The sequence below is a fragment of the Larus michahellis genome, chromosome 4, assembly GCF_964199755.1.
Source record: "Larus michahellis chromosome 4, bLarMic1.1, whole genome shotgun sequence".
NCBI lineage: Eukaryota > Metazoa > Chordata > Aves > Charadriiformes > Laridae > Larus > Larus michahellis.
Genome location: NC_133899.1, coordinates 27269975 through 27295494, shown reverse-complemented (window position 1 = coordinate 27295494; position 25520 = coordinate 27269975). Strand labels below are relative to the sequence as shown.

At 46.4% G+C, this 25520-nt stretch overlaps 2 long non-coding RNA genes across 2 annotated transcripts; both read right to left on the bottom strand.

Annotated features, from left to right (window-relative positions):
• Window positions 1–297: 297 nt before the first annotated feature.
• On the bottom strand, window positions 298–5772 carry LOC141743183 (uncharacterized). Its single transcript, XR_012586976.1, has 5 exons — window positions 5665–5772; window positions 2415–2637; window positions 1147–1328; window positions 803–1001; window positions 298–435 (listed from the first exon to the last, which is right to left on the bottom strand). It is a non-coding gene; the product is annotated as an uncharacterized LOC141743183 (long non-coding RNA).
• A 9775-nt stretch (window positions 5773–15547) lies between these two features.
• Window positions 15548–25266, bottom strand: LOC141743184 (uncharacterized). Its single transcript, XR_012586977.1, has 3 exons — window positions 25095–25266; window positions 23522–23676; window positions 15548–15707 (listed from the first exon to the last, which is right to left on the bottom strand). It is a non-coding gene; the product is annotated as an uncharacterized LOC141743184 (long non-coding RNA).
• Window positions 25267–25520: the final 254 nt, after the last annotated feature.

Sequence of the window (25520 nt, the reverse complement as noted above, 5' to 3'; positions counted from 1 at the left end):
GATGCCCAACGACAACTTATTACTCATCCCCCATCAACATTTTATTAAAGAATTAAACAACACAAAAAAAGAAAGGTTCAGTAAAGGTATTTTGAATATATGTTATATTAATGGTAAATCATAGCATGTGATATATTGAAGCTTTAAAAAGAAATTGCATGAGTTTATCTTTCTTTAGCTTCTCAGAGTTTTCTGTCAAAATGATTTGTTCATTTTAAGGTACATCTCCTGTAAAAGTGGTTATTGAACTGTATGGTAAGATTTTGATTCAATTTAGCAAAACTAGAAGTTCTCTGCCTGAATTATTACCATGGAAGAAGCCTCAGCTGCTGCATCCAGAGCCGCCTCTGCTGCCCACGCGCTGGACACCTCTCCAGGCTGCCCTCGGACCAGAAGTGCCCCAAGGACTCTGCGATGCCTCCTGGAAGCTGTACTCTGTGAAGTTAGAACATCAATAGAGAGAAAGAAGAAAAAGTAAAGCACCTAGAATACATTTCTACTGAAGAGCTAGGCTTGTTAACATTTTTAACCTTTTTTTTTTTTTTTTCCCTGAATTATTCAATACCCATGCATGCAGATGGAGTGTTTTGATATTGATAATAGCCCAACAGAAGGTGGAAACGAGAATTGTATGTTTTGCTCTGCTGTTACTATTGATTGTCTTTATTTTATGTAGCACAGCCTTTTATCTTCATTGATGAAATAATGTATTCACTTACAGTGTGCGTGATGGGGGGGATTTATGTAGAATGGCTGCAAGAGCCGAAACACACACATATAACCCAAAATGTATTTACTAAACTGAGTATCGCAGCAGGACGGTGATTTCTTGGCTACCATTTCCATGCTCTGACAGTCACACAGGTCACGCTCACTCGGTCCAGCCCGGCAAAGCATCACTTCGGGGAGCAGGAGACCCGTCCCCACCTTCTCTTTGCCAGACCCAGCTGATGGCCCTGTTTTCACAAGGTGCGGATCCACCCCAGGCCCAGCCACTTCTCCTAGAGTAAAAAAACATAAAAAACGCTTATAAAAACACCTAACCTTCATAAACACGTTTTACTCATAAATATATTTAACACCAAGCTCCGTGATGCAGAGATGTTTGGCATCTATTTTCTTGTGATCGTTTACGTCATTTCTTACCGGGCTGCAGCCACGGCCTTCGATGGGCGCCGCTGCCGGCCCCTGCTCACGCCTTTGCTCGGCTGAAGCTGTTCCACACCTAACAGCAGCAGCCAGACCTCGCAACGCAGAGCAGCGGGAAGAAAATGTAGCGTTTAGCTGCACGGGTGACTACATTTTCAAGGAGCAAAACCATGTAAAATCTGCATAGAGGAAAACAGTGATTAAAAGAAGAAAATCAGTGTCTCCACTTGATTTGCTCATTAGGTATGATTCCCTGCTTTCAATAGCAGCATTGCATCCCCTGAGTTTTGGGATGGGGAAGCAGTTTTGCTATCTAGAGTCACTGTTTCCTTCCTCAGTCCTGTATTATGTATGACACAAGCAAAAGCCTCTTTCATTTCGCGTGGTTGCCATACCCACAGCCCGTTTCCAAAATTCCCAGCCCAGCCTTCACAAAAAGCAGCATTTGTGAGATCTTAAGGCACTACACTTAAAGCATAAGCCATTCGCGTGGATATTTCAAGTGGGCTGAATGTGATGGAAGAAAATAGAAATCATTCTTCAGCCTCTGAAAGGCTCTATGTCCTGATTTTCCTCCTTAAACAGACACTAAAGGTTTAAATGGTGAAGAATAAAATGACCAAGTAGTGAAGTGGCATCAAAAAATTAACAAGCCAATGTAGTGTAGTGATATTTTTTTTTTTTTTTTTTTTTTTTTTTTTTAAGAGAAAAGGACTGGATTTTATACTCCATGTGCTCATGACAATCACCAAGGTTGCAGGCTGCCTACAAAGGACCACCGCTTTGCCAGGGTTCGCAACACAAGCTGAAGACATCACGAGCAGACGGCACTCGCAGCACGGCCGTCGTGCCATCCTGCGTGGCTCCGTGCCCCTCCTCAGCTCCGGCAAGCCGCATGGGAGTCGAGCCTCAGGTCACACTCGGGACGGCGAGTGCAAAGGTGACTGCTTGAACTTCTTGGCCAGGTTGAACTTCCCGAGGCTGGCATGGGCCCACCTCCCCAGCCTCTCCTGGTCCCCCTGGATGGCAGCAGCAGCAGCGCCCGGAGATGGGCGTAAACTCACACACCGCTCATTGCTGCCCGGGTTTGCTGCAGTTCAGCCCCTTTTTTTCCAGAGACACGTCCACACAGCCCCTGCCCTCCCTGCCAAGAGCACCACTATAAATTGAGCACAACCATTCTGAATTTCTTTTTCCCGGCGACACGCTCTTTTGGGAAAGATACATTATACAGCAATAACTACAGAAAATTGAGCGGTACTTACCCTGGCCTGCCACTCAGGATTTAAGCCCCTGAAGAACTGCAGATGAAGAATCACAACTCAGCAAAAGAGCCTTCTTTGCTGCAGATTGATTATTCTTCTCGGGTTCCCTTCGCCTCCCGTTTTTGGGAGAGCTCTCAGCAGTCACGCAAGCGGAGCGAGAACTGCTGCTGCTCCGCACCCCTGCATCCAGACTGCGGCGACTGCAGGTTTTGCAGCTCAACTCCTGAGGGAAGGCGGAGAGCGTAAAAATTTAGGAAAATATCACTACATAGAGCTAAAGTTCCATTTCAGTTACTGAAACCAAGGAGGTCACAGAAAATCAAGGTGTCAGATCATTTCCAGAGCCAGCCCTTCAGCCTCCTGTAGGCCAGGCACTGCTGCAGCGCTGGTCAGAAATTTTGAAGGTATGCAAAAAAGGTTTTAGGGTCTTTTTTAATCCAACAGCAGAAACGGCAGCTCTAGCAAAACCTGGAACAGCTGAAGTAGTCACTCCTTTACAGGAATCAGTCCTCATTTTCTTTCAATGTTAGAAATACATGGAATCAGTTAATGCTTAGAAAATATTGCTACAGATATATTTGATATAAAATCTTCATTTCAGAATAATAAAGGTACTTAGCGCTGCAGCAGAACTGCACTGTACACACACGTGGCAGTTTTGGTTTCGGCTGCTGACAATTCTGAAATGTGAACAATTTAGGAAGGTAAAAATAGAATAAGTTCTGTTTTGTAAGCAAAAAGAAAGTTATATTTTAAAACTCAGAGGGCAAATGTGACTGAAATTCTGATACAGAAAAACACCCATTGAGGGAAAAGCTTAGCAAATTATAAGTGTTTTTTTTTTCTATAGAATTTCGTTACAATATAGCAGGTATGGCACAATACAAGCACCAGTTCCAACTGCACTCACACCCTATGGACGTGCAGTACACAAACTGCAGCTGTTTAGTATTTACCATTCTGAAACTGGGAGCACCTACATTGAAATAAGCGTTATCCCAAGAAGTATTTTCAGGGATTGGAGTGATAATAGTATCATTTTGATAATAGTACCATTTTAAGCAATACTCTTCAGTTATATTATTCGTTTTTCAGCAAGAAAACATGTAATATTTTCTTGGTAATATTAACCCCAATTTTAAATATTTGCAAATCAGGCCTATAAAACTACGCACGGAGAGATGTGGGGGGAAAGGCAGAGGCTAAACATTTTCAGGGACTTCATTCTGTCCTGCAAACAATCCCCTGGCTGCGTGCCCGGAGCCCAGCCGCGCTGGCATTGAGCTCGGCATCATCGCGCTCCCCAGCCAGCTGGTAATTTAGGTTTGACTTTATCCCAAGGAAGATTAAAGGCTCCTGTAACGCGCAGGCCATCAGCTTGAAATATTGTCAGGGACTATATTTTCAGGGTTGTTGGGTTGGTTTTTTTTTTTTATTCCCTGAATAAACTATGCTTCCCCAGCGTGGAGAAGAGCATAGAGGGGAATACAATATAGGTCACCACAACAGCAAAGGGCTGGCGAGGTTAACTGGGACCAGTCCTCCGTCTTCTCCCAGCACTGGAGGCAGAGCCTGCTCCGGCTCACAGGGTACATTTTCAGGTGGGTGCGTTTTTGGAAGGACACACTAATGAAGAGAGATGAACTGAAGCCCTTGGTCACAGTGCTGCAGGCTTTTGGAGGTTATAATCTGGAGCAAAACCAACCCACTGCATGCTTCCCTGGCTCCTGCACTTCTGTGGGCATGGGGCATTGGACTGTGCTGAGGACTGGGGCTGGGCAGGCGTTCCCTCTGGTCACCAATGTTCGTATGTGAACATCAGCCTTTATGAAAAATAAGACATATTCAGGAAGTCTGAGAGGCAAAAAACCCTCCTCCCTGTCTGTATAAAATTACAGAACTGTGATGGGTTTGTTCCTTCATTCAGTTCCTGGGGATAACACAGACCTCAGTGACACCCAGCACTGCACTGAGTGACAGAGCTGGCAGGCAAAGAGCAAATCCTTTTCTTTGCTAAATCATTCACGGTTTACATATTTCTTTTTTCCCCCCTTCAATACATTAGATGAAAATGAGAACTTTGCACAGGAGCAAGGAGAAAAAAAACAACCCAGAGAGCAGAAGGAGAAGCAGCATCACTCCCAAAGCAGGCGCTGCTCCGGTTACAGGTACTCCTGGCTGGAGCCACTGCCTTCGTGCCAGGCAGACTCCAACGCCTGGGAGAAAACTGTGGGGCCTGGGCTATTCCGCTTCACGTGACACCATAAAAATGCCTTTTGTATCCAAGAGCGTTGGAGAGTTGATTGTGAAACAGAAGGACGCGCCCTGACTCTCCTCACTGCTTGGCAGTCTACTGTCCTGGCTTCCCCGTCCCCTCTTCTCCTTATTCACCCCACCAACCAGATCACCTTGCACAAATAATAGTTTTCGATGAAAGTTTCACTGCACCTGAAAGTTTCATCAGTACGTTTGTTCATACAGAAAGGTTGCCCCGCAAACAGAGCCTGCTACAATCAAACCCTTCAAGCCATCATTTTAAAAACGTCTGTTTTCTGGCAGAGTGCGCTTGAGCCTGGACAGGAGCCTTGAGCATGAAGAGCATCCCCACTGTACCTGCAGGACCACCCTCTCAAACACCTGATGCTGAGGGTCTCACTACCCCGAGCATGCGTGCAGCAAATTCAGTTTCTAAAACATTAGCATGGGAAAGACAAACCAGGCGAGAGAAACGGATGCCAGAGTTTTCTATGCATAGAGGTTGTAAAGACCTTTCTGGAAGTATATTTTTACTGATAGCAATCACAAACACTTGTTGCAGCTTGGTGTCTTCTCAGCAGTAGGGTCACATTTTTGATTAAAACTTATTTTATTGTTGTTTTGCTTCCCTGGGCGTTAGCCACGTGCATTTGAAGCTGGCCACTGTTAGGGCAATGCGTGGGTGAGAATATCATTAACTTTGACAACATACAATTATTGCCGTAAACTAATTTTAAAATAGAAAATTTTATCTTGACTGCAATACGTATTTCCTCCTAGCTCATCAAGAGCCTGTATAAAGTCTATAGCAATTTTTATTAGCGTTGTAAAACTTATCTTTATGGAGCCCACAATTTTAGGTTTCAAATGTTCTTCTATCCAACTGGATCAAACATCCTCAGCTTTCACAGATATCATCAGTGTATCACAGGAATAATTAATCTCTTAAGTAGGTTTTTTTTAAAAAAAATATATAAAAATGAATGATACTCACTATGACATTGCCAAGAGCAGCTTTTCCTGGGTACCTGTGGCCATCAGACTATTTACTGAGTATTCTGGAGTAGAGGGATTAAGTGCCAAACCGCAGCACTGCCGGCATGACTGAAGCACAACTTCCAGAGTACTACAAACAGAAACAAACTGAAAGACATCTAAGTTGTGGGGGTGTTTTTTTCTACCGTGAAAACTGCTTGTTGTCCTTTTTTATATTAAAAAAAAATAAAGTTGAGTGATGATTTCAGATCAGGTCAGACGGAGAGGCAGAACTTTGATCCTGAGAGATCTGAGGGGTGTTTTCCAACCCGGGAAGGCGGCAGGGCAGCTTCTCACCTGCTACCCAGCATCATCATCACTTTCCCAAGGGAAACGGCTGCTCTCTCCCGGATCCCTGGCACCCACATGTTGCCGGTGCGCTGCAGCCATCACCACCCCTGGCTCTGGCCCCAAGACCAAACAAATTGTGTTTGTAAAACACAAATCTTCAGCTTTTGACCTCAGTATCAAACCCCGTCCTGGCTTTGCTACAATCCCAATTCATTCCCAAGATGGGATCTTCCTCACTTTGATCGTGCCAAACCTGCTTCATAATGTTGAGCAAAAAAACCCCCCATATTTCCATTGTTTTCAAATAGGTTTTTTCCTCTCTTCCATGAGAATTTTAATTTTTCCATTCTAAACCTCTAGACCTAAACCATTTCCATTACCTCTCTCCCTAGGTCTTGCTGATGGTAAATTCTGGTCAATGTACACCACAGATTTCTGGATTACCAAGAGTTTAAGCAGATTATCACTGTTTATCACAAGTTTCCTCAGTCCCTCTTTACATCCAAGAATGTGCCTTTTGAACAGCTTAACTTAAAACTGAGAAGAGTGGGAGCGTTCTGAAGATCTGTCTTAGATATAGTTCTGGTTTATGCTCTTAATACTGATTTTTTCCTTCCTTATTCCCCGGAATCCCCTGTGCAAAATTTCCTTCCCCCCCCCGCCATGAAAAGTCAACGAAAACTGTAGATAAAAGTTTAGTTTCATGTAAAATTGGTCTCTGGAAAAGATAAATTTTTCCATTTTAACTGTATCTACAAACAGGGCGTTCTAAAAGAAAGCACTACCCAGAGTCCTCGGGCTCCAAGGATTTTTCTTGCTTGGGATTTCCCTTCTCTGCTTTATTCTCTTGTGAGGTGCAAGAAAGGATGCAGAGAGTTGGAAAATGCAGCTTCTGCTATTCAATTCCTTTAAGTAAAAGCAGAATACACAACCTAATGTTTGTGAATTTCATTCACTTGGAGAAAATGCAGGTTATACACCATGAATATCCTTGTCAAAAAATACTTAGGGGGCAATTGCAAGAGTTCCTGTATAAGCACATATTGCAAGTGAATTCTGAGTAACGTCTTGGGTCTGGAGTGCTCCGTTTATTAGAGAGCTACAAATCCTCAAAGATATGCTGCTTTGAAAGTTTGTTGCCCAAATCATTTAAATCTCATAGTGTAAGTATTTGAGAAAGCTTCTCCGCAGCTGCCCAGCACACGCTTACCTGCTCAGATACAGACAGGAACCAACAAATGGAACTGGTGACTGTTCCCGCTAGAAAAAGTGCGTTTAGACAAAAATGGAAGACAGGCTCTCTGGAACAAACTGGGAAAGCTACCAGGAAAACTTGGAAGAGTGGGGGGGAAAAAAATAAGTAAGTTTATGACGTTTGTTGGGGTCTTTTGATTGATTACCAGGGAAGTTGTGCTTTGCTGGATTCTCCTTTAGGTTCTGTTTCACCTTCACAAAATGCTTTGTTTCCCATGAGATGGCAAATTACTTTTTCTTACCCTCAACTCTTGGGGTATAAGAAACCAAAATGGTTTTCCTTACAGCTATACCAGCTATTTGGGGTATTTTGATGAAGTCATTCAGCATTTCCCTACAGCTAGGGAAACCATGGTGCAGAATTCTGGTCTCTGAAACTTCCTTGCTGAGCAGAACTCCAGCTTGAAGAGGGTCCCCTCTTCCAGACAGTGCACAATTGCTGGAGCACCATCAGCTTCATAACTGATGTTCTCAGTCCCTTTTGACCCCGCAGCTGTCAGAAAGCTGTCTTGCAACACCGTTTGTCATCCTGCACAAGGGACCTGATAGTTGCTGGGACCTCATATGAGCTCCAAATACCTGAAATCACAACAGACGCTGTACATGGACATATACATACTCTTCCGTATATCTAGTGCATTACATCTACCTCCCATCCTCAATTTGTGAAGTTGATTGCTCTAGTCAAAATGCAGTTTTCAAATTATCTTGAATTACATCTTACTTTTACCCCAAACATATTGTATTTGACAAGCTGATTTTTAAGTCTAGTCGTATCCTCTAAAAGCCCCAGATGTCCTCTGAACAAGGCGTTACATTTGCACGTGAATTCATAGATAGGCTATGTAGTCTACCGTGTGTCCAGAAGGCTTAATGTCCAGCTTACCAGAATCCACATAGAAAGAGGAATTAAAAATTGCAGGGTGAAACAGTCACTGTGGTGTTCAGGGAGTGGAGACCTGCTCATACAAGAGGAGGCTCATCTGGATGAGCAACACACGGGCTGGCAGTGTGTGTGATGGCTCTGTATAAATATATCATCAGGGAGAGAACAGTTGCATTTAGTTTGAAAAGCAAGGTTAGCATCAGTGGGCATGAATATATAAGGCTGAAAGCTAAAATACAGTGAGCTTTTGAGACACATGCATAACCAGGGATGTGGGGGACAAGCAGTCAAACTATTCTTAGGATGCAAGTTGAACTGAACTGTACATACACACTCGGGTCGCTTGTGACAAAATAGACTCACCACAGTGACCTTATGCTTCCTCCCTCCCCGAGCCTTGCCGTCAATCCTGCCTGCTCCCTCTTAAATCTCTCAGAACTGACAGATTCCTGCTCAACACATCACTGCTGACGAAGCGGCAGGTTTCTGACAATAAGCTCTCTTGGCAGGACACGTCTGACCTGCTGCGTGACTCCGACAGCAGCACGGGGCTGTAGCCATCGGGAAGAGCATCCTTCGTCCACGCGAGCACCGGGGAGGAGTGGGGACACCAGTAGCACCGCCTGCTCCCCCCCGAGGTGACACACGCTGTCTGCTCTGCTTGTTCCACCGCGGCAAACTGGGGGAAGCTGTTGTTCTGCGTTATCTGCAGAGCAAGCCGGGCTGGGGAAGGCTTGCAGGGCATTTGGGTGGCATCAGCAGGCGGTTTCACTCCTGTTAACCCAGAGCCACAGCATAACAGTGCTGGAGAGCCAGTGTCACACCTGCAATGGGCATGGATTTCATTCTGCTAACAGAAGCACTCATTGCCAAGCGGGAAGAGAAGTGATACACATTGGTGGAAAACCAGGAGTTTCACGGGTGGCCATTTTCTCTCTTTTTTTCCTATCTTTCTATCTTCTTCCTTTTCTGAATGCAAAAAACTACTTGGAATATTTGTCGATAGTCTAAAATAATGTCTTCCAAAAAAAATTAGTCTGACAGAGTCAGCCAAATTACTAATTCTTAAAAAAAGAGAAAAGTATTTTGCCCATGTATGCAAATCATACTGAGAAAGCTCTAGTTTTGCAGAGGTTTGGGGGAGCAGTATCCTGAGTTTTTAGGCTTTCAGTATCCCAAAGATTAAGCCACTGTATCTGTATGCTACTTATACTGCTACATCTCTCCTACTGTCTTCTTAATTCTGGCTTTGACAGCAGGAGAAAGGATCACTTAAGTTTTCCCAAGGTTTTTGATCTGTGATGACAACTCTATCTTTGTGGAGTGCTGATGTCTATTCTGCCCAGGAATCAGCCAGCATTACTGTAAAACTTACTGTCATCGGGCTCTGCTTTGATGGATGACCAAAGTAGCTGCTATTCTATTCAAAGGTAAGCAGGAAACTTATAAGAAATTACTCAAAAGAAAGTGAGAAAATAATGTGCAGTTCCAAGTGGCATGACAAAGTGATCTGCTTAAGCTCAGCACTTACCTAGCTGAGAAGAGGAGTGAAAAAACATCTCATCCATATTTGAATAGCTGATCACGTAACTAACTTGACAGGCCATTTATACGGAGAGATTAGGTCCTTGTATCATAAGCTGTGGGCTCTGTTCCGCCCTCAGCTACACCTTGCACATCTCAGCTTCATGTGGCCGTAAACTGAAGAAACGGGACAAAGTGTCTCTCCTGAGTCGTGCACACGCCGTATTCCCCTCCTTGCATTACTGCAACAGCCTGCGCCTTCTGCTAAATAAGAAAATAAGGCAGCCAACAGACACATTTAATGGATTTTTGCCAGGACTAATAGTTACCAGCGAGCGTATGTTTGTGTAATTGAGATCCCGTTAAAACATGAATACGTTAGGGGGGAAAAAAAAAAAAAAAAAAAAAAGAGTGGGGGATGTATGATTAGAGATCGCCTTGGCTTCAAGCACCAGAAATTTGGAAGAGACAGGCAAACGAGAGGCGGCAAGCACCAGGAAGTCGCAAGGTGACGAGCAGTAGCCAAACCAGATTTGTGAGGCGCGGGGCCTGCCAAACCAACCCCGCGCTCCGCAATGAGCCGGAGCAGCCTGGACAGACACTCATCCTTCTTCCGCGAGGTACAGGGGAGGCACCTCCGCCGGAGGGAGTGATGTGAAGGGGATGACCGGTCCCCGGAGGGTGGCAGACGTCCCCCTCCCAGCGCCGCTGGTGGACGGAGCCGCACGGGCCCCGCAGGGCAGCCCCAGCCCACACCAGCGCTAATGCCGACTCAGGGAACATCCAGACACACGCACTTGTGCAGTCACAGTAACACCACCGCCCCCTTCCTACCGCTTTGGAGCAAAATCCAGGCAATGAGCCTTTAAGGCTACAGATCAGCATTTTGTGGCAACAGACTCCACTACTCACCCGCCAGGGTGCAATGGCGGTGGTTTTTGTAGGCCCTTCATCAACACTTTCATCTACTGCTGTTAGCTTTCCACAAGGAATTATATTTAAATAATTTTCAAGCTTATTTGGAACGATTATGGACTCTCTCAGCCATGCACCTGCCCCCCGTTTCCAGCAGCGGAGGTGCCGGGCAGAGCACGCAGCTGAGCGGCAGCGCCTCGGGTCTCTTTGCAGATGAAGCTCCGGGTCCTGAAGCCAACGAGCATCCCCCTGACTCTCATTAAGATTCAAAATAGCCTTCCTCAATTTGTGATCCCCCTGGATACATCCCAACCAGGCCCCGCCTTGGATAAGGACATAGAATGGTACAGGACAACAGGGGTTAGGAAATGGACCTGCCTCTCCCCGGGTAAACTTCAGTGATTAGTTTAAGGGTGTCTTGAACTGCCCGTTCTTTGGAGCCGGCAAAGTTTCAAACCGGAAAACTAAAAATACTCGCATTCACGTGATGAGGAGAAACAGGCTGTGCTTGTAAGTGCTAGGTAAATTCTGAATTTTATTATGTGTTAATCTTGCCATAATGAACAGATCCTCAGATATTATACAAGGGCATTTAATGTTCTAACACCTGTGTACGAGTACAAATCTCACGGAGATAATCAGGCACACAGAAATATTAACACCTTGGGCACGGAACAGCACGCTGAAATTCAAGTGCAGCTAGCCTGATAAAGCAGCCGGCACAGTCACCAAACATTTTCCGTATCCAAAGCAGTTCTACAGCCTTGTTTAAGAATTGCCATTTAGAATTTACTTTTAAGTATCAACACTGCCTAGTCTGCAAAATTGCACCATATAATTAGGAGTTAAATTCAGCTACCCACAGCAACAACAGAAAAGTACTGAGAAAACCCAGACCTGCGTATGTGCTAGGTTTTTAATTCCTTTTTTTTTTATCCAAGACTAAATGACTGTGTTCTATTACCAAAGGAATATTGAGACAGAAAGTAAATGCAGAGGGACACTCGTGAGTAGGCAGCTGTTCAGGAAAACAGTTTAACAAAAATAGCTACTCTGCTGCTTGGATATCCTCCAGAGTCAAGCTAGAAAGCTACATATGCGCTTGACTTCAGAAAAAAGGCACAGGTCCCACCCACCACCTCTTTCAGGACCACGCTTCTCTCTGCTCTCCCACTCTCCAGTGACCTCAGTATTGCAGTTACACACGATGTCTTCCACTCTCAAGGAGATCAAATAGCGGAGAGATCTTCGAAGAAGTTTAACACAAATCAAACGCTTTTTTTTTTCAGCTAACGCATAACAAACAAAATCTGTGCAACTCGCTGACATCAGATATCACAGAGATACGTGGATTCAAAAGTAATTTGGGGGTATCTGTGTAAGGCTGGCCCGCTGGTGTCCAAGAAACCTCCATACAAATAACTGCTAATGCTAGGATTTAAGAGCCAGAGGAAAGACTACCCTATGCAAACTATTTCTCACATTGTGCCTAAGTCACCTGCTGTCAACCAGTCACTGGTCTCCAACTAAGTCTTTAATATGAAATTGTGTGGCATTAGTTTCATTTTAATATGAAATAGTGTTTTTATTTGAGAAAAACCCCAAGCAGCCATACAGTGTCTAGGTCACCAAGAGAAACCAAGTCCTGAAGTCTCAGAACAAAGTCTTCGTGTGGTGTTTGAAGGCACATGTGTGAGCTTGACCAGAGAGCCTCGAAGAGTAAAAGCAGCAGAAGGCTGTGCTCCTGATAGCATTGCCCAGGCAGAGGGGACACCCTTGAGCAACGGGTTTCTCTGATTTTCTCCCGTGGCAGTGCTGAGTCCCCACACCATACTCTGTCCCCACTTAGGAGGGCACATCACATCTGCCTCGTCCTGTGCCCTTCAGCATGGTGTCCACCCAGCAGGCAGCCCCTAAACCCCAGCAGCTCCTTCTCAGAGCAAGGGGTCATGTATTTCAGTCACGACAGGAGGAACCGTGCATTGCAACAGCTCTTGAATTTTGTTCAAAAGAGGTTCCACAGCCTCTGAAGTTTGTTAGCTGCGCTGGCTTTTCAGCGGAGGAGAAACGGTCTCCACCAGTCCAAAGTAAAGCAACTCAGCTGCACAGAGAAGAGCCTGTTTGCTTTTGCTAAACTCAAAGGCTTTTCAGGATTACTTTTGGGACTGGATTCCTCCCTCATTACCCAAGTGGTCTAACTCCAACCCACACCTCCACGTGCTGTGGGCTTGCTCCTGCCTCCACAGGACTAAGACACGCTGCGGCAGCAGCACACCTTGTGCGTGCACCAGGAGAAAACCTTGGTTTGTAATCCTGAACCCCCGGGATCTCGATAATCCCCCCATCCTGCTGCTGGGTGAGGCCTTCCCAAAGCTGACATTATCAGTAAGACCATTGCCGGGGTCTCATCAACTGCTCCGTGTTACAGCTAAAAGAGAAGCCATCATTCAGGCAACTAAGAAACACAGTAAAAGCCACAGGAATAAGTAATCTGCATTCTGTACTTAACCAACACAAGCCTGCCTAAAGAAAGATAAAAACAACAAAACAGACTCACCTGTTTTGCAAGACTGTTTGCTTAGGGAACGGCACAGCACGCACGGTACCAGCGAGCAGAGACGATGGAGCGCAAGAATCCACAGAGCACCAGCCACAACTCACTCATCTCCACGGGCAGCAACTGCTAACACCGCACTGGATGGGGCGCCACAGCTTTGCTGATGTTGAGCTGGAGCTCATATTATAAACCTCAGTTCTGTGCTTTAGCAAACGTGGCTCAGGCCAGGGTCACACTCAGCTAGCAGTCCAGCTTTGCCATAATTCCCTGTAACACAGAGCATCCCAAGGCACCCCCTCAGCACCAGCTTTAAGGCTGAACTGGAGGGTCAGCATTATAAAGACAGTGAGATGAGCACCTCCTCTGCAGCCCCTAAACTCCCATCGCTGTCAGCTGCGGCGTTAATGAGCTGCTAAATACAGAGATTATTAATCGATGAGTGACCAACATTCACGACAAAACGGCCCCGGGAGCAGCTCTCCACCCCTCGATTATCACCAAGCCAAGTGTTAGATTTTGCAGGGGCATAAGTTATAGCAAAATTTGGCTTGAACTGTTATTAAATGGTAAAATGTAGTAATTTCTTTTCTGTATGTCAGGAAGCTATTCTGCTGGATCAGAGTGTCTACACATGAAAGCTAACAGCAGCAGCGACCTGTGTGCCCAGTAGGTACCGTCTGAGTAGCACATCCATAATTCACTCAGCTGAATGCAATTTAACTCCAGTATTTCCCTAACAAGTTGTTTCTCTCACACAGATTTTTATCTTCAGTCCATTTTGACACGTCAAGGAATTCGTCAAATCACCATTTGTAAGTGCTGTGAAACAGCTGTTTCTAGTGCTAAAAGCACCGGCTTATCCTAAAAAACCCCGAGCCCTCCAAACCACCCCCGTCCAGATCAAATAAGGGGCTGTCTGAAATGGGGTTTCACATTATTGTAAGCTCCAAACATACACAGTATGCAGTGATGTATTCTACCCAGGCCCTGGGGAGGGTGAATGCACTGGGTGAGACCCAGATGTGATGCTCCAGAGGGGAGGTTCAGGATGGGGACGCTGGGATGCGGAGGATGCTGCCCTGTGATGCAGATGTCCCAGCTCAGGGACTCCCTGGCCAGAGGGACCAGTTAGCATGTCAGCTGTGGAAACTTCCACCCAGCACCCAAGGGAAGGACCCCAGGTGCCATGGCAGCCCACCGCGGCTCTGCAGGACAATGGGGCCCGAGGTGCCGCAGCCGCACAGAAACACACAGAAAGTAAAAGGGCACCGATATATTCTCCCATCACCATCCCCTACATGCGCTGTGGCCACAGCATTCCTCTCCAGGCTGCGGGTTTGATTGTCCCGGGATTGCAATGGACTGGGTTTGCCATATTTCCTTCTTCCCCAGAGCAAGCGGGACAGGCTGCTGCACGCATCGACAATTTCCCCGGGCAGGAGCATCGTCGGGATCTCGGTGCCATCTGCGCCGAGCAGTTTGTTTGCAGAGCACGGCTACCTTCTGTTTGCTACCTTCAGAAATGAAATTGCACGATGCAGGAGCAATCACAGGGAAACATTTCTGTCATCTTCGCCGGTACCCTCAGCTCTGCGGCCTCCTGAATGTGAATTAGTGTCTTAAGCAGTTTATTCATTCATGGCAATCTGTTCATTTATTTTCAAGAGATTGTATAGCTCCAGGAAGCCTTGCATGGTTTGGGTTTTTTCCCCCTCTAAGCTCTGACTACAAGATATTCTTTATTTTTCTCAGATCGTTTCTGCTTCCACTCTGCTGAGCCGATGCCTGCGACAGCTCTGGTCCCCACAATGGAAAGGAGGAAGACGCAGGACTCCGCCGAAGCAGAGGTGAGTTACCCAGAGGGTGCCCTCGGCACCTGCACCGCTCTGAGGGGCTGGCAGCTGGCGAGGGTGGCAGCAGGACATGACGCGACCATCTGAGTGCTGCCACGCTCCCACTCAGGCATTGCAGGAGATGCCCTGCCCCGGTCTGGAAGGCAGGGCAGCAGCTGATGGAAAAAGGATGAGCCCCGGCGTCCTTTGAAATGAGCTGCAACACGAAAACTGAAGTGGATCCCTTGGGAAAATAAACTTTCCAAGAACTCCCAACACTCCCTGGTTTTTACCACGCCGACGTGCTGCAGGAGTGGCCCTTTCCCTTCTGTCGCCCATCCCACCAGCCAATACCAAAACACTCAGCTTTGTTTTTCAAAGCAAAAATCACAAAACAATGTAAATCGTTCCAAAGCCTAAATAAATGCAGTTTCACAGAATGGACGTCATCCAAGTTGAGCTTTCGGGGTGTTTTTTCCTGGATTGTTTTTATTTTTCGCGATTTTTGCAAAAAAACCCACCAAACCACAAAACCCCAAACCCAGTCATTAGCACAAATGTACAAAGGTATGATAAAGGAGTAGCAAGGCAGCAGAATTACATTCCGGGCACAGCTGAGAGTAGCACAACATTTGTCTTTGTGCAGGAAGCCAGAACAGAGCTTGGCATCATCCAGGTTTCAGCGGAATCTTATTTTACAGCTTTAGCAGGACGACGCGGTGCTGCAGCACAGTGCTCACCTCCTGCAAAACAGCCCATTCCTCCTCCATTAGTCTGGATCTGGTGCCGCAGGCTTTACAAAGAAAAAACTCTTATTAAATCTGTCCTTGTTTTCTGTTCTTTGGGCTTTTTCCCTCCCTGCAGGAGCTCAGAAGAGTTGTACGCCACCAAACCAGATACACTATTAGCTGGTTTGTCCAGGAACTAAATATTAGCGTTCCAGAGCGGAGATTTGGCAGCAGGTTTATCTGCGCTGCCTTTGAAATCAGCGTCCTCAGTGTGGTCATCTGAGACTGCAGCAGAGCCCTCCAAAATGCATTATTCTAAAACACAAGGTGTTACGTGTAGAGAGAAGACAGTTCCCTGGAGTTTCCCTTCCCCTGTGAGTTTTATTAATTGGCAGCCAGTACGAAAATGTGCAGCTGCATTTAACATATCGTATTTTCAAATAGACATTTCAGGTCTGGCTTATCATATTTGATCCATTAATCATACATTTCCCTCCGCCTGAAAATAATGTTAAAAAGTCTATATAGTTACGGCTTATTAGGGTCAATTGATTTTTGCAATGGCTTTATTAACTTCGATCATGTTATCCTGAGAACAATCTGCCCAACTGCTATTTTCCACTGTTTCTTTCATCTACTAATTCCAGCAAACTAAACTGGGTATTCCCCACAATTCCAAAGTGTTCTTGCTATTTAATTTCACAGATACTGAAAAAATATGAACAGTTTATGAAAATACCCATGTTCACTTGCAAGTCCAGGAACTTCCAAATTGTTGCTGTTGCCGATTAGTTTTCTGTGTAAAAAAAGGATCATTAGCCTACGAGATATCAGATAGATTAGAGCACCCCTCTGCCATGAGTAGCTAGTAACGAACAGCCAAATTTATCAGTTTTTAAGATACTTAGTAGGTAAACCATTAGCTCATGTTGAAAATCTTCAACTGTTTTAGTGGATTCTAGCTGTAGAGGATTCAAGCATTAAAATAAAAAGCTGCTACTAAAACTAAGAGTATCGAAAATGTAATATGAGAGATTTAAAATAAGGGTCTTGTAGAAATTAGATTATTCTTGTCTAGAAACACAGTCCACAAGTTCTTTAACATCCTTTCTAACATGAGACAGCAAAATGTGTTTCAAAATGAAATCAAGAACAGGTCAGGAATAACCCGGGAGCAAATGCTGAATCCAACCAGTCCCGCTGAAAATAAGGGCCTGTTGAATGGGGTGCGTGATAGGGAAGGGGGAAGAGGAAACACAGCAGAAGACAATCGGGAAAGCCCAAAGGCGGTGTTTGCAGTTCCCTTGCATTTGCCGTGGACATAAATTGATGGTAATGAGGACAGCCTCAAAGGAGACAGCAGGGTAGACAAACTTTGAAAACCTGAGCTTCTGGGTCATTTCCAAGGCTCTGGGAAGGACTTTGCCTTCTTATCAGTGAAGGCCCTCTGTCAGTTTATAGAAAGTTGTGGGGAAACAAGGTAAAACCTCAAAGAGAAGCTGGAGTGGGAGACCCTCTTTGGGTGCTCTCAGCAGGCTGCGCGCAACAACATGGAGAAAAACCACTTATTGCTTAAATTATGCATCCCCATTTGTCTCCAGGTAGTCTTTGAAGTGCTTTTGCTAGCAGAACTCTGTCTTCAGAATGAATTTCTCATTTTATTGCTGAGCAGATACGAAGCAAAAAGGAGAACTGCACATTTCTTTAAAAATTCCTAGCAACGCACTGCATGCTGCCGTGGCTTCAGGAATGAATTTGATGGCTCATTCCAGAAGCTTTGAACTTTGAACTGGGCCAATCCCAGCTCAGTGGGGAGCGTGGGCTGAGGCCAGGCTGCGAGAGCAGGGACCCTTCGTGCCAGCGCCACGTCGGTCCCCTCCCATGGGTCCCTAGGGAAGGAGCCAACAGACCCAGGTGTCATGCGGAGGCTTCTCCTGCTCCTGGTGACCTGAAGCAACCAGGACACGATCATGATGAGAAAAGGATCGGCCAAAAACCTCATCTTCCAGGGATGCGAGACCCTTACAAGCATCCTGACTCCCTGCGCGAGCTGTAGCCTGCTGCTGCAGCGTGGGATCGCGGCGCCAAGCCGAGAGCCCGAACCGCCTCCTCCGCCTGGCATCCACACACGGGGAACAGCCAGCCCCCAACCCCTCCCTCGCCTTTGAGTACAGCGGGACCTGCCGCCACCTTGTAGATGCAAATGAGGTTTTTTGCAACTTAACAAGCTCCCCACTGACATTTTGCATAACCGGTTAATGGAGGGTTCCTGAGAAGTTGGATTATAGCGGTACATAGGGCACCAGGGTAGAAGTTCTTGTTAGCAATGCTCTCTGCCCAGCTCAGGACACAAAATAACTGCAAAGCATCCATATTTTCCACAGGAAAAAAGAAAAATCATTTTTACAAAATATTTTTTTCAAACTATCAAAAGAGCTACTATGGGAAGAACAGCAACTTGCATTTCCACGTTACCGTGGCTCATCCCCTTCCCAGGGGCAAGCACTAACGCGAAGCGCGGTACGCTGAGGGATTCAGCAGGTATGTGTAAGAGCAGCTGCAGGTTGTGCCAGCAGAGCACAAAGTGTGCTGGGAGGCAAACGTTAGCATTGTGGTGACCAGCACCGGTACAGCTATCCTGGGCTTCTCAGAGTTCCGCAAAACAGACATTCTTAACCTGGTCCTGATTTATTGAAGAAACTCATTTTTAACACTCAGCTCCGTTTGATATCACAGGCACGAAAGCCAGAAGCCCAGATCTCCAGATTATCTTTGGGTGACAGAAATATAAAAGAGCAAAATTGAGTCCAACCCAATTTTTAAAGGGCAATGTTGCAAAATATTCATGAGCAACGTTGTTCAGATCTTCTTGTACCCTCCTTTGGCTGCTGTTCAGTTACTCTCTCAAAAAATACCTCCCCAGTCACAAGCAGCCTGCCAAATCTCAGTGTTATGAACATTTTTTCAGGGTTCATGATAAACTTGGAAAGAGAAGATGCCACAGTAACCTGGGCTCCTCCCCACACTAGTCATCTCAGATCCAACCTTCCTTTCTTGTGCCTGCAATTAATTTAATGATAACAAAGTGCCATTTTGATGTTCAAGGACTTGATGAATCGGCGCTAGCAGGGACACAGGCAGCAAACCAGCCTGTGGATGCAAAAAGGCAGAGAAGACGGAAGAAAAACAAGCCTCCTGTCAGCAGACAGGCATAATATCCTGGGTGCTTTCAGGTAATCTCTAAAATGCCAGGACAATTATTCCTCGCTCTGCCCAGCTTTGCTGCCTTCATTTTTTAATGGCCAAGCTACAGCTTCTTCTTAACTGAACCTGCTAATCTCAAGCATCGTTGGAGGGGAAGATGCTGTTTACTTGTGCCAAGTCACGCGTGCAGCCCCATCTTTTGCTGAACTCTCGTCCTTTCAAGCAGAAAACACCCCTAATTTCCAGTTCATTCCCCGCAGGTATAAATCCCATGCCCATGGCTGGCAACGTTGTGCCGGGCAATGGAGGAACACGGGTTTCACTATGGCTTCACAGTGCAGGGAGTTTTAAGCACTGGCCTTTGCTTTCCTTCTCAACTATATTATCTGAGTAACCTTTACAAAAAAAGACAAAGTCATTTAAAGTGCTATCAAGCAGCACGGGTGCGCGGCGCTCCTGGTTCAGCCATCCCTCTGCCGCAAAGCACCGCAAACAAGAAAAGATCATCCACTGTTCAGAAATGATCTTCAAGGTCTCAGTTTGCATTAAAAAGAGTGTACACTTAGCTCAAATACAGGTATATCAAACAAAGGGTAATATGAGTTTATCAGCTGGAGAGCTGTCAGTATTACTTAACTTCTGAGTAGATTCAAAATTTCAAATTATAGTCATCACCGATAATCTTCCATTTAAACCAGAAAGCGCTTTCTGAACACTGACTTATAAATCCTTTTGAAATAGGAAATACTGATAAATAGGAAATATAACCTGAGGATCACCGGGCAGAGGTTATCATCGACTTCGGTTATCCTCGCCGTTGAGAATTCGCTGGTGTTAAAGGGGCTGGTACTGAGCAGCACAGGGGCAACCCCTGCGCAAATGCAGGGTCATACTGAGTGAAGCAGGGTCTGGGCAGGACCGGGAGCCAACTAGCGAGGTCTGAGTTTAACCGAGGTGGAGCAGACACCTATTACCTGTTCTCAGGAAGGGTCTGGCACCCAGGATTTGCCGGGGAAGCGTTGCAGGTGAGGCTTGAGGGCTCCCTGATGCTGGTTCCCACGTCTGTCCCATCTCCCCTCTCCCTCCAAGAGCATCAGCCAAAGCCACTGCAGAGACACTTGGGCACCATGTGAACGTGGTGCTGCTGGCACCTGGCTCCTGCCTCTCCGCTGCCTCCACATAGGCTCACTCTTGCAAACTGCACAAAGGCAAGATAAAAATGGTTCAGAGAAGCTTTGCATTGATCCAGCCCAATCTGTCCCAATTATCACCTCGATGGCCTAGGGTGGTGGCTGTGCTTCGGTGCGTGGGGGTTAGCGAGCAAGGGCAGCAGGTTGTCAGGTCTCTGCCAGGCCTGCCCAGTCTCCCCCTTCCCCAGATCCTTGGGCAACCTCCAGCAGGGACCGTACTCTAGCAGGCACTGCCTGCGTCCAGAGCTCGTTTTGGCTAGAATGTTTAACCTCTTGGACTGAGGTCGTTATCTTCCTGGGAGAAGGTGGGCTGAACAAGGCAAAAGCTGTAAAACTTCACAAATTTAAGGTATCAGAGATCCAAAGGAGTTGTTTAGGAACTCATAGAATAAAATGACGCTTTTGTTGAAGCCCAGCAGACCTCCACCAGAAGGGATGGTACGGTGGAGGTGAGTCCTGGGGAGCGCAGCCGGCAGCCCAGCCTCCCCAGTGCACCAGCTTTGTACAAGCAAATACAAGCAGGAGCAGAAAAAGTCACCTGGACAGTGTCCTAGGGTCACAGACCTGAGTGATGCTGCTTCCCGTGTGTCAGGATAAGGCAGGAGCAACAGAGGACCAGAGCACTTTTTTGTCACAAAGATCAACCTCAGTCTATCTCATTGTGCCACCAGTATATTGTTCTGCTCTATATTGGCTTTGGCATTTTCATGCAAGAGAACAAGACGGTCTGATAGTCACGGGCAGCAGGGACACCAGCCTGGGCTGCAGAAGGATCCACCTGATGAGCATCTTCTACAACGTGAACAAACCACTGCTCTAGCCCAAACTGAGCAGGGTTGTGCTTTAATTTAAGAACAACCTTTCCCAGGTGACCCCCCGTCAAAGCTTCCATAGTTCACACCCTCTCTGGTGTTTTCTCATTAAAACACTTTTCTGAGATCAAAGCACTACTGTTGATGATAGTGATGATGTTAATGATATTAAAGGTGCAGGCACACGCCGTCCCCATGTGCCAAAATAGCAGCCAGCAGGGAAGAAGGCTGGCTTGGCTGAACAGAGAACTTTGGCTGGAACTCGGGGGGAAAAAGAGTTTATGACCTTTTGAAGAGGGGACAGGCACCTTGGAAGGACTACAAAGATGTAGATGCGGTGCTGAGGAACATGGTTTAGTGGTGGACTTGGTAGTGCTAGGTTAATAATTGGACTCGGTGTTCTTAAAGCTCTTTTCCAACCTAAATGATTCTATGATTCAATTCTATGACCATCCTGAAACACCAGGCAGAAAATAAACCCCTATTTTGCTGGTCAAATCTGGACCAGAACCACAAAACAGATCTTAGGGCTGGCTCTGAGAAGTGGTCACACAAGCAAACATGAGCCTCGAGGGTTCAAGGGTGCTGATGATACGGTGCTCGGCATGATTCGTCCGCGAACACCAAAGGGGAAGAATGAACACTCCAGACCCATCCTGCCATGGAGGAAATTCCATTTAGCTCTTGACATGATCTCAAGTGCAGTTATAGAGTGCACAAATGAAGGCCTATGTCAGAAGAAAACAGCCTGCACGCTGCTCGTCTGCCATTCCCAGCCCTTCACCGCCCGCTTCTCCCGTTTCTGGGAGCGGTAGGACGGCGGATGCCAGACTCCTGAGAGCAGGCGCATCCCAGATGTGGATCATCCCAGGCAGCAGCCACAGCGCCGGAGCCCGCCGCCGGGCACGCCATTCACCAGCGCATCCATCCCAGGCTATCGGTGCAGATCGGGCTCCTACGGTCACAAATTCATTGCTTGATATTTTGATCGTCAGCACTTTAAAAACCATCTGTGTGTTCTCTGATGATTCAAGCCTCCTTGCTTTCCAGCCGGATTTAGCACAGACCTCGTTCTCTTCATCCCTGCCAGGAGCTGCCGTTCCCCAGCGATGCCGAGCGGCCGCTGCGGTGGCAGAGCTGCGGAGACCCCGGTGCTGGCTGTGCCTCTGCTCACACGGAGTGACAAGAAAACACCACCATCACTGTCAGACAAAGCAGATCCCGGAATCTCCTTTTTGTTGCAATTATTTTTAGCTCACCCTTCTCGTGAGCCCCATGCGCTCCTTCCTTACTGCTCTGTATTTCCTTCCGCATCTCTGGCAATGGGTGGTGGGACTCTCTCTGTAAAGTCTGTGGCAGAATGCTTAAGATAATTCCTCCCTCTCTCCTACCTGCACGAAAGGTCTGGGAAGTCAAGTGCTTTCAGCTTTAAAAATACCACCCAGCTGCTACACAGCATTCCAGGGGCAGCCCATGCAATGGCAGAGAGTGTTTGATTTATCTGCAAAATCCAAAGCGTTTCAGGTTTGCAGCCGGCATCCTAATTTCCTGAGAGAAATAATCACTTTATTTCTTTCCATGGGTGGTTATAAATATTTGAACACCTGACAGGTAATACTACAAAGTTATCTATTGTTCAAAAATAAAAATAGAAATATATATCTCTGTCATGGTAAAATCTTAATGTCTGTACAACTGCAGCTTTGTAAAATATAATTGTGTGGAAAAAACCATCTTGGTTCAATGTATTAACAACACACAAAGAGTTCTGTTTCTCGAATGTATAAAAGATTTGGCAGGTAAATAATATATTCAATTATCAACTCACAAATAATAACATAAGTTACTTTTGTCCTACGAACCACTCATTTAATAGAGGAAAACCAAATTTTAGCTTCCCTTTATTGCCCTCTGGTGTAGAAGCAGGGCCATGCACGGCCACCACCGCCATTTAGAAAAGATGGTGAATTAAAATGCAAGTTGTCTTTAAAAATATAATGCGGTGTTATGATGAAACGGATGTCACTAACAGTTTTAAGGAGAGAAAAAAATTCTTTAAAATTAAAAATAAAACCGGGTATAAATATTCCAACGTGATTTTTATACTTAGGTAGAACCTTGGGGGAAAAAAGCCCCTCCCACTGATTTTTTTTCACATGAATAGTTTATTGTGCCTTTGATCACCATCGGTTCCCCGAGTCCAAAGCCTGTCAGGTTCTGCTACTTGGTCATCTCTGGGGAAATGCAGCCAAGTGATTTAGGACAACAAATCCTTCGTGGCATATGCTGCCTGACGTAGACTGTGATTAGAGCCGACAAGAAAATATGGAACGTAGATGAAAAGTAAATGTTGTTCCCTATAATTTGATGGGAAGGAATTTTTCAAGTATTACCATGTTTTGTTCAGATTAACTTATCTCTGTTTTTCCACAGAAAACCAAAGAGCCGGAGGGAAGCAAGAAGGAAACTGAGTAAATAAATAAACAAGTAAACAAATAAATAAACACAAGATGATTAAGTTTTCGCATTCAGATTTTACCAAGAGCAAAAACAAAAGATATTTGAAATGTTGTTATGCATAAACAGCCCCGTTAAAGTAAAGAGTGTATTTTTAAATACATACTTCTTGAGCGAGGGCGCTGAGGTCCAGCCGTGCCCGACTCTGGGGGAAGGGGGTGAGCAGCGTGGCCTGCGGTCGGAGCTGCCCAGGGGTGTCCAGCAGCTTCCCCAGCCGTGGCGTCATCCCCACCGGTGTCCCCTGGGCCCCCCTGAGCTGACCTGTGGTGCGGAGGTTCGGCAGAGAGATGGTTTAATGTGGGTGGCTCAGCTTTTGGCAGCTCACCCACGGTATGTTTTTATGCGCACACGGTGCTCGTGCTGCACCTATATATGTGCCCACACGGACATATCTTGGAGGGTTTGCTGGAAAAAATTAATCATAAAATAATTTGGGTGGGAAGGGACCTTTAAAGCCCGTCTAGTCCAACCCCCCTGCCATGAGCTGGGACACCTCCCACCAGCCCAGGTTGCTCAGAGCCCCGTCCAACCTGACCTTGAACACCTCCAGGGATGGGGCATCTCCCACCTCTCTGGGAAAGCTGGGCCAGGGGCTCACCACCCTCAGCGTAAAACATTTCTTTCTTAGATCTAGTCTGAATCTCCCCTCTTCCAGTTTAAAGCCATCACCCCTTGTCCTACTGCTCCACTCCCTCATAAAGAGTCCCTCCCCGGCTTCCCCCCCGCAAGTACTCAGGTAGGGGTGAAACCACTTTTTTCACTGGGTAAACTAGAGTGAGCCTGTTTAGTCTTCCAACGTAAGGCAAGTTTATAGCTCGTCAATATTGTCCCAGAAAGGACACTTTTCAAAAGTGTGTGTGAGAACTGTAACACCAACAGCTGTACACCACGCTGGCTGCAAGGCCATGTTTGGCTTTACGAACCATTTTTGAATAATATCACCATATCGGTGCACAGAGGGATCCTTTGGTTATGTGCGGAATACAATGGTGTGCTTATTTTAGAATAACAGCAAGTTTTGGGTATGCCCCGCACATCTCAAACAGCAGACAGAGGCTATTTCTGCAGTCCAACACTTGAGCCTTTTTGCAGTGGGGAAGGGGCAGAAGATGACTCATTTAGGAGCCTGGATGTTTTCCGGGTTCCAAAAGCACATATTCTGAGTTTTTACCCTGCAAAGGAACGTGCACAGCTCTGGTGAGCCTGCCCTTTGCTCGTGCAGAGACTGTCCCAGTTACAGACCAGCACAGACACTGGTAACTGGGCAGGTGTGCGCACAGGCGCAGCGTTAACGATGGGTGACACTGGGTGCAGGGGAAGCGTAAGAGCACGAATATTAGTGATGGAAATCATTGAGAGTTACATGTGTTGTGCTCGTGAATAACTACAGGCAGATTTTCCTAGTTGTCTCTTTCAATTTAGTAGCTTTAGCGCAAGAAGCAAACAGATTAATCTGTGGAGCCAGTGGGTTTGCTGGTGTTTGTGGGTTATCATTTTGCAAGGATGTGAGCAGATTACAAATTTCCCTTCCGAGGGCAAGTTTTCTGTTTCTCTTGCTGGGCTCCTGCAGGCGCCCAGAGCAATGCTGGCGGGAGAAGCCCCTGTGGCAGCGGCAGCCGGGTGCACGGCCTGATGCACCCACGTCAGATGCCTGCTGCCATGCCCTCCCGCTCGCTCACCTGAGCACGGCGGCGCTCTCGCAGGCTCCAGGAACGGCTAACAATTCCACCCGCATCCTCCTGAGACGTGCCAGCTCCAGACGGGAGGTGCTGGATAACTGGGATCCCCGACCGCTGGGCTGCAGCCAGAGGAACCTTCTGTTCCCGTGGTGCAGGAGAGCCCCGGGGAGGTCTCCGGCTCCTCCTCTGCAGCGCAGCCGCACAAGCGCCGAGCTTCCCGCTTCTAAAAATACAAGATGTAGAAATTACAGCAGCAACCATCTTCCTTGTGAGGCGCAAAACCCTGAAGATTACTAACACCCCTCATGGTCTAACAAATATTATATAATCAGATCTATTTTTTCCCTGAATACGTTTAGAGAAACTTTTAAGTGCCTGTGAGATGCAGCTCGTAGCCTAAGAGGAGGAATGATATAGGGGTGTCAA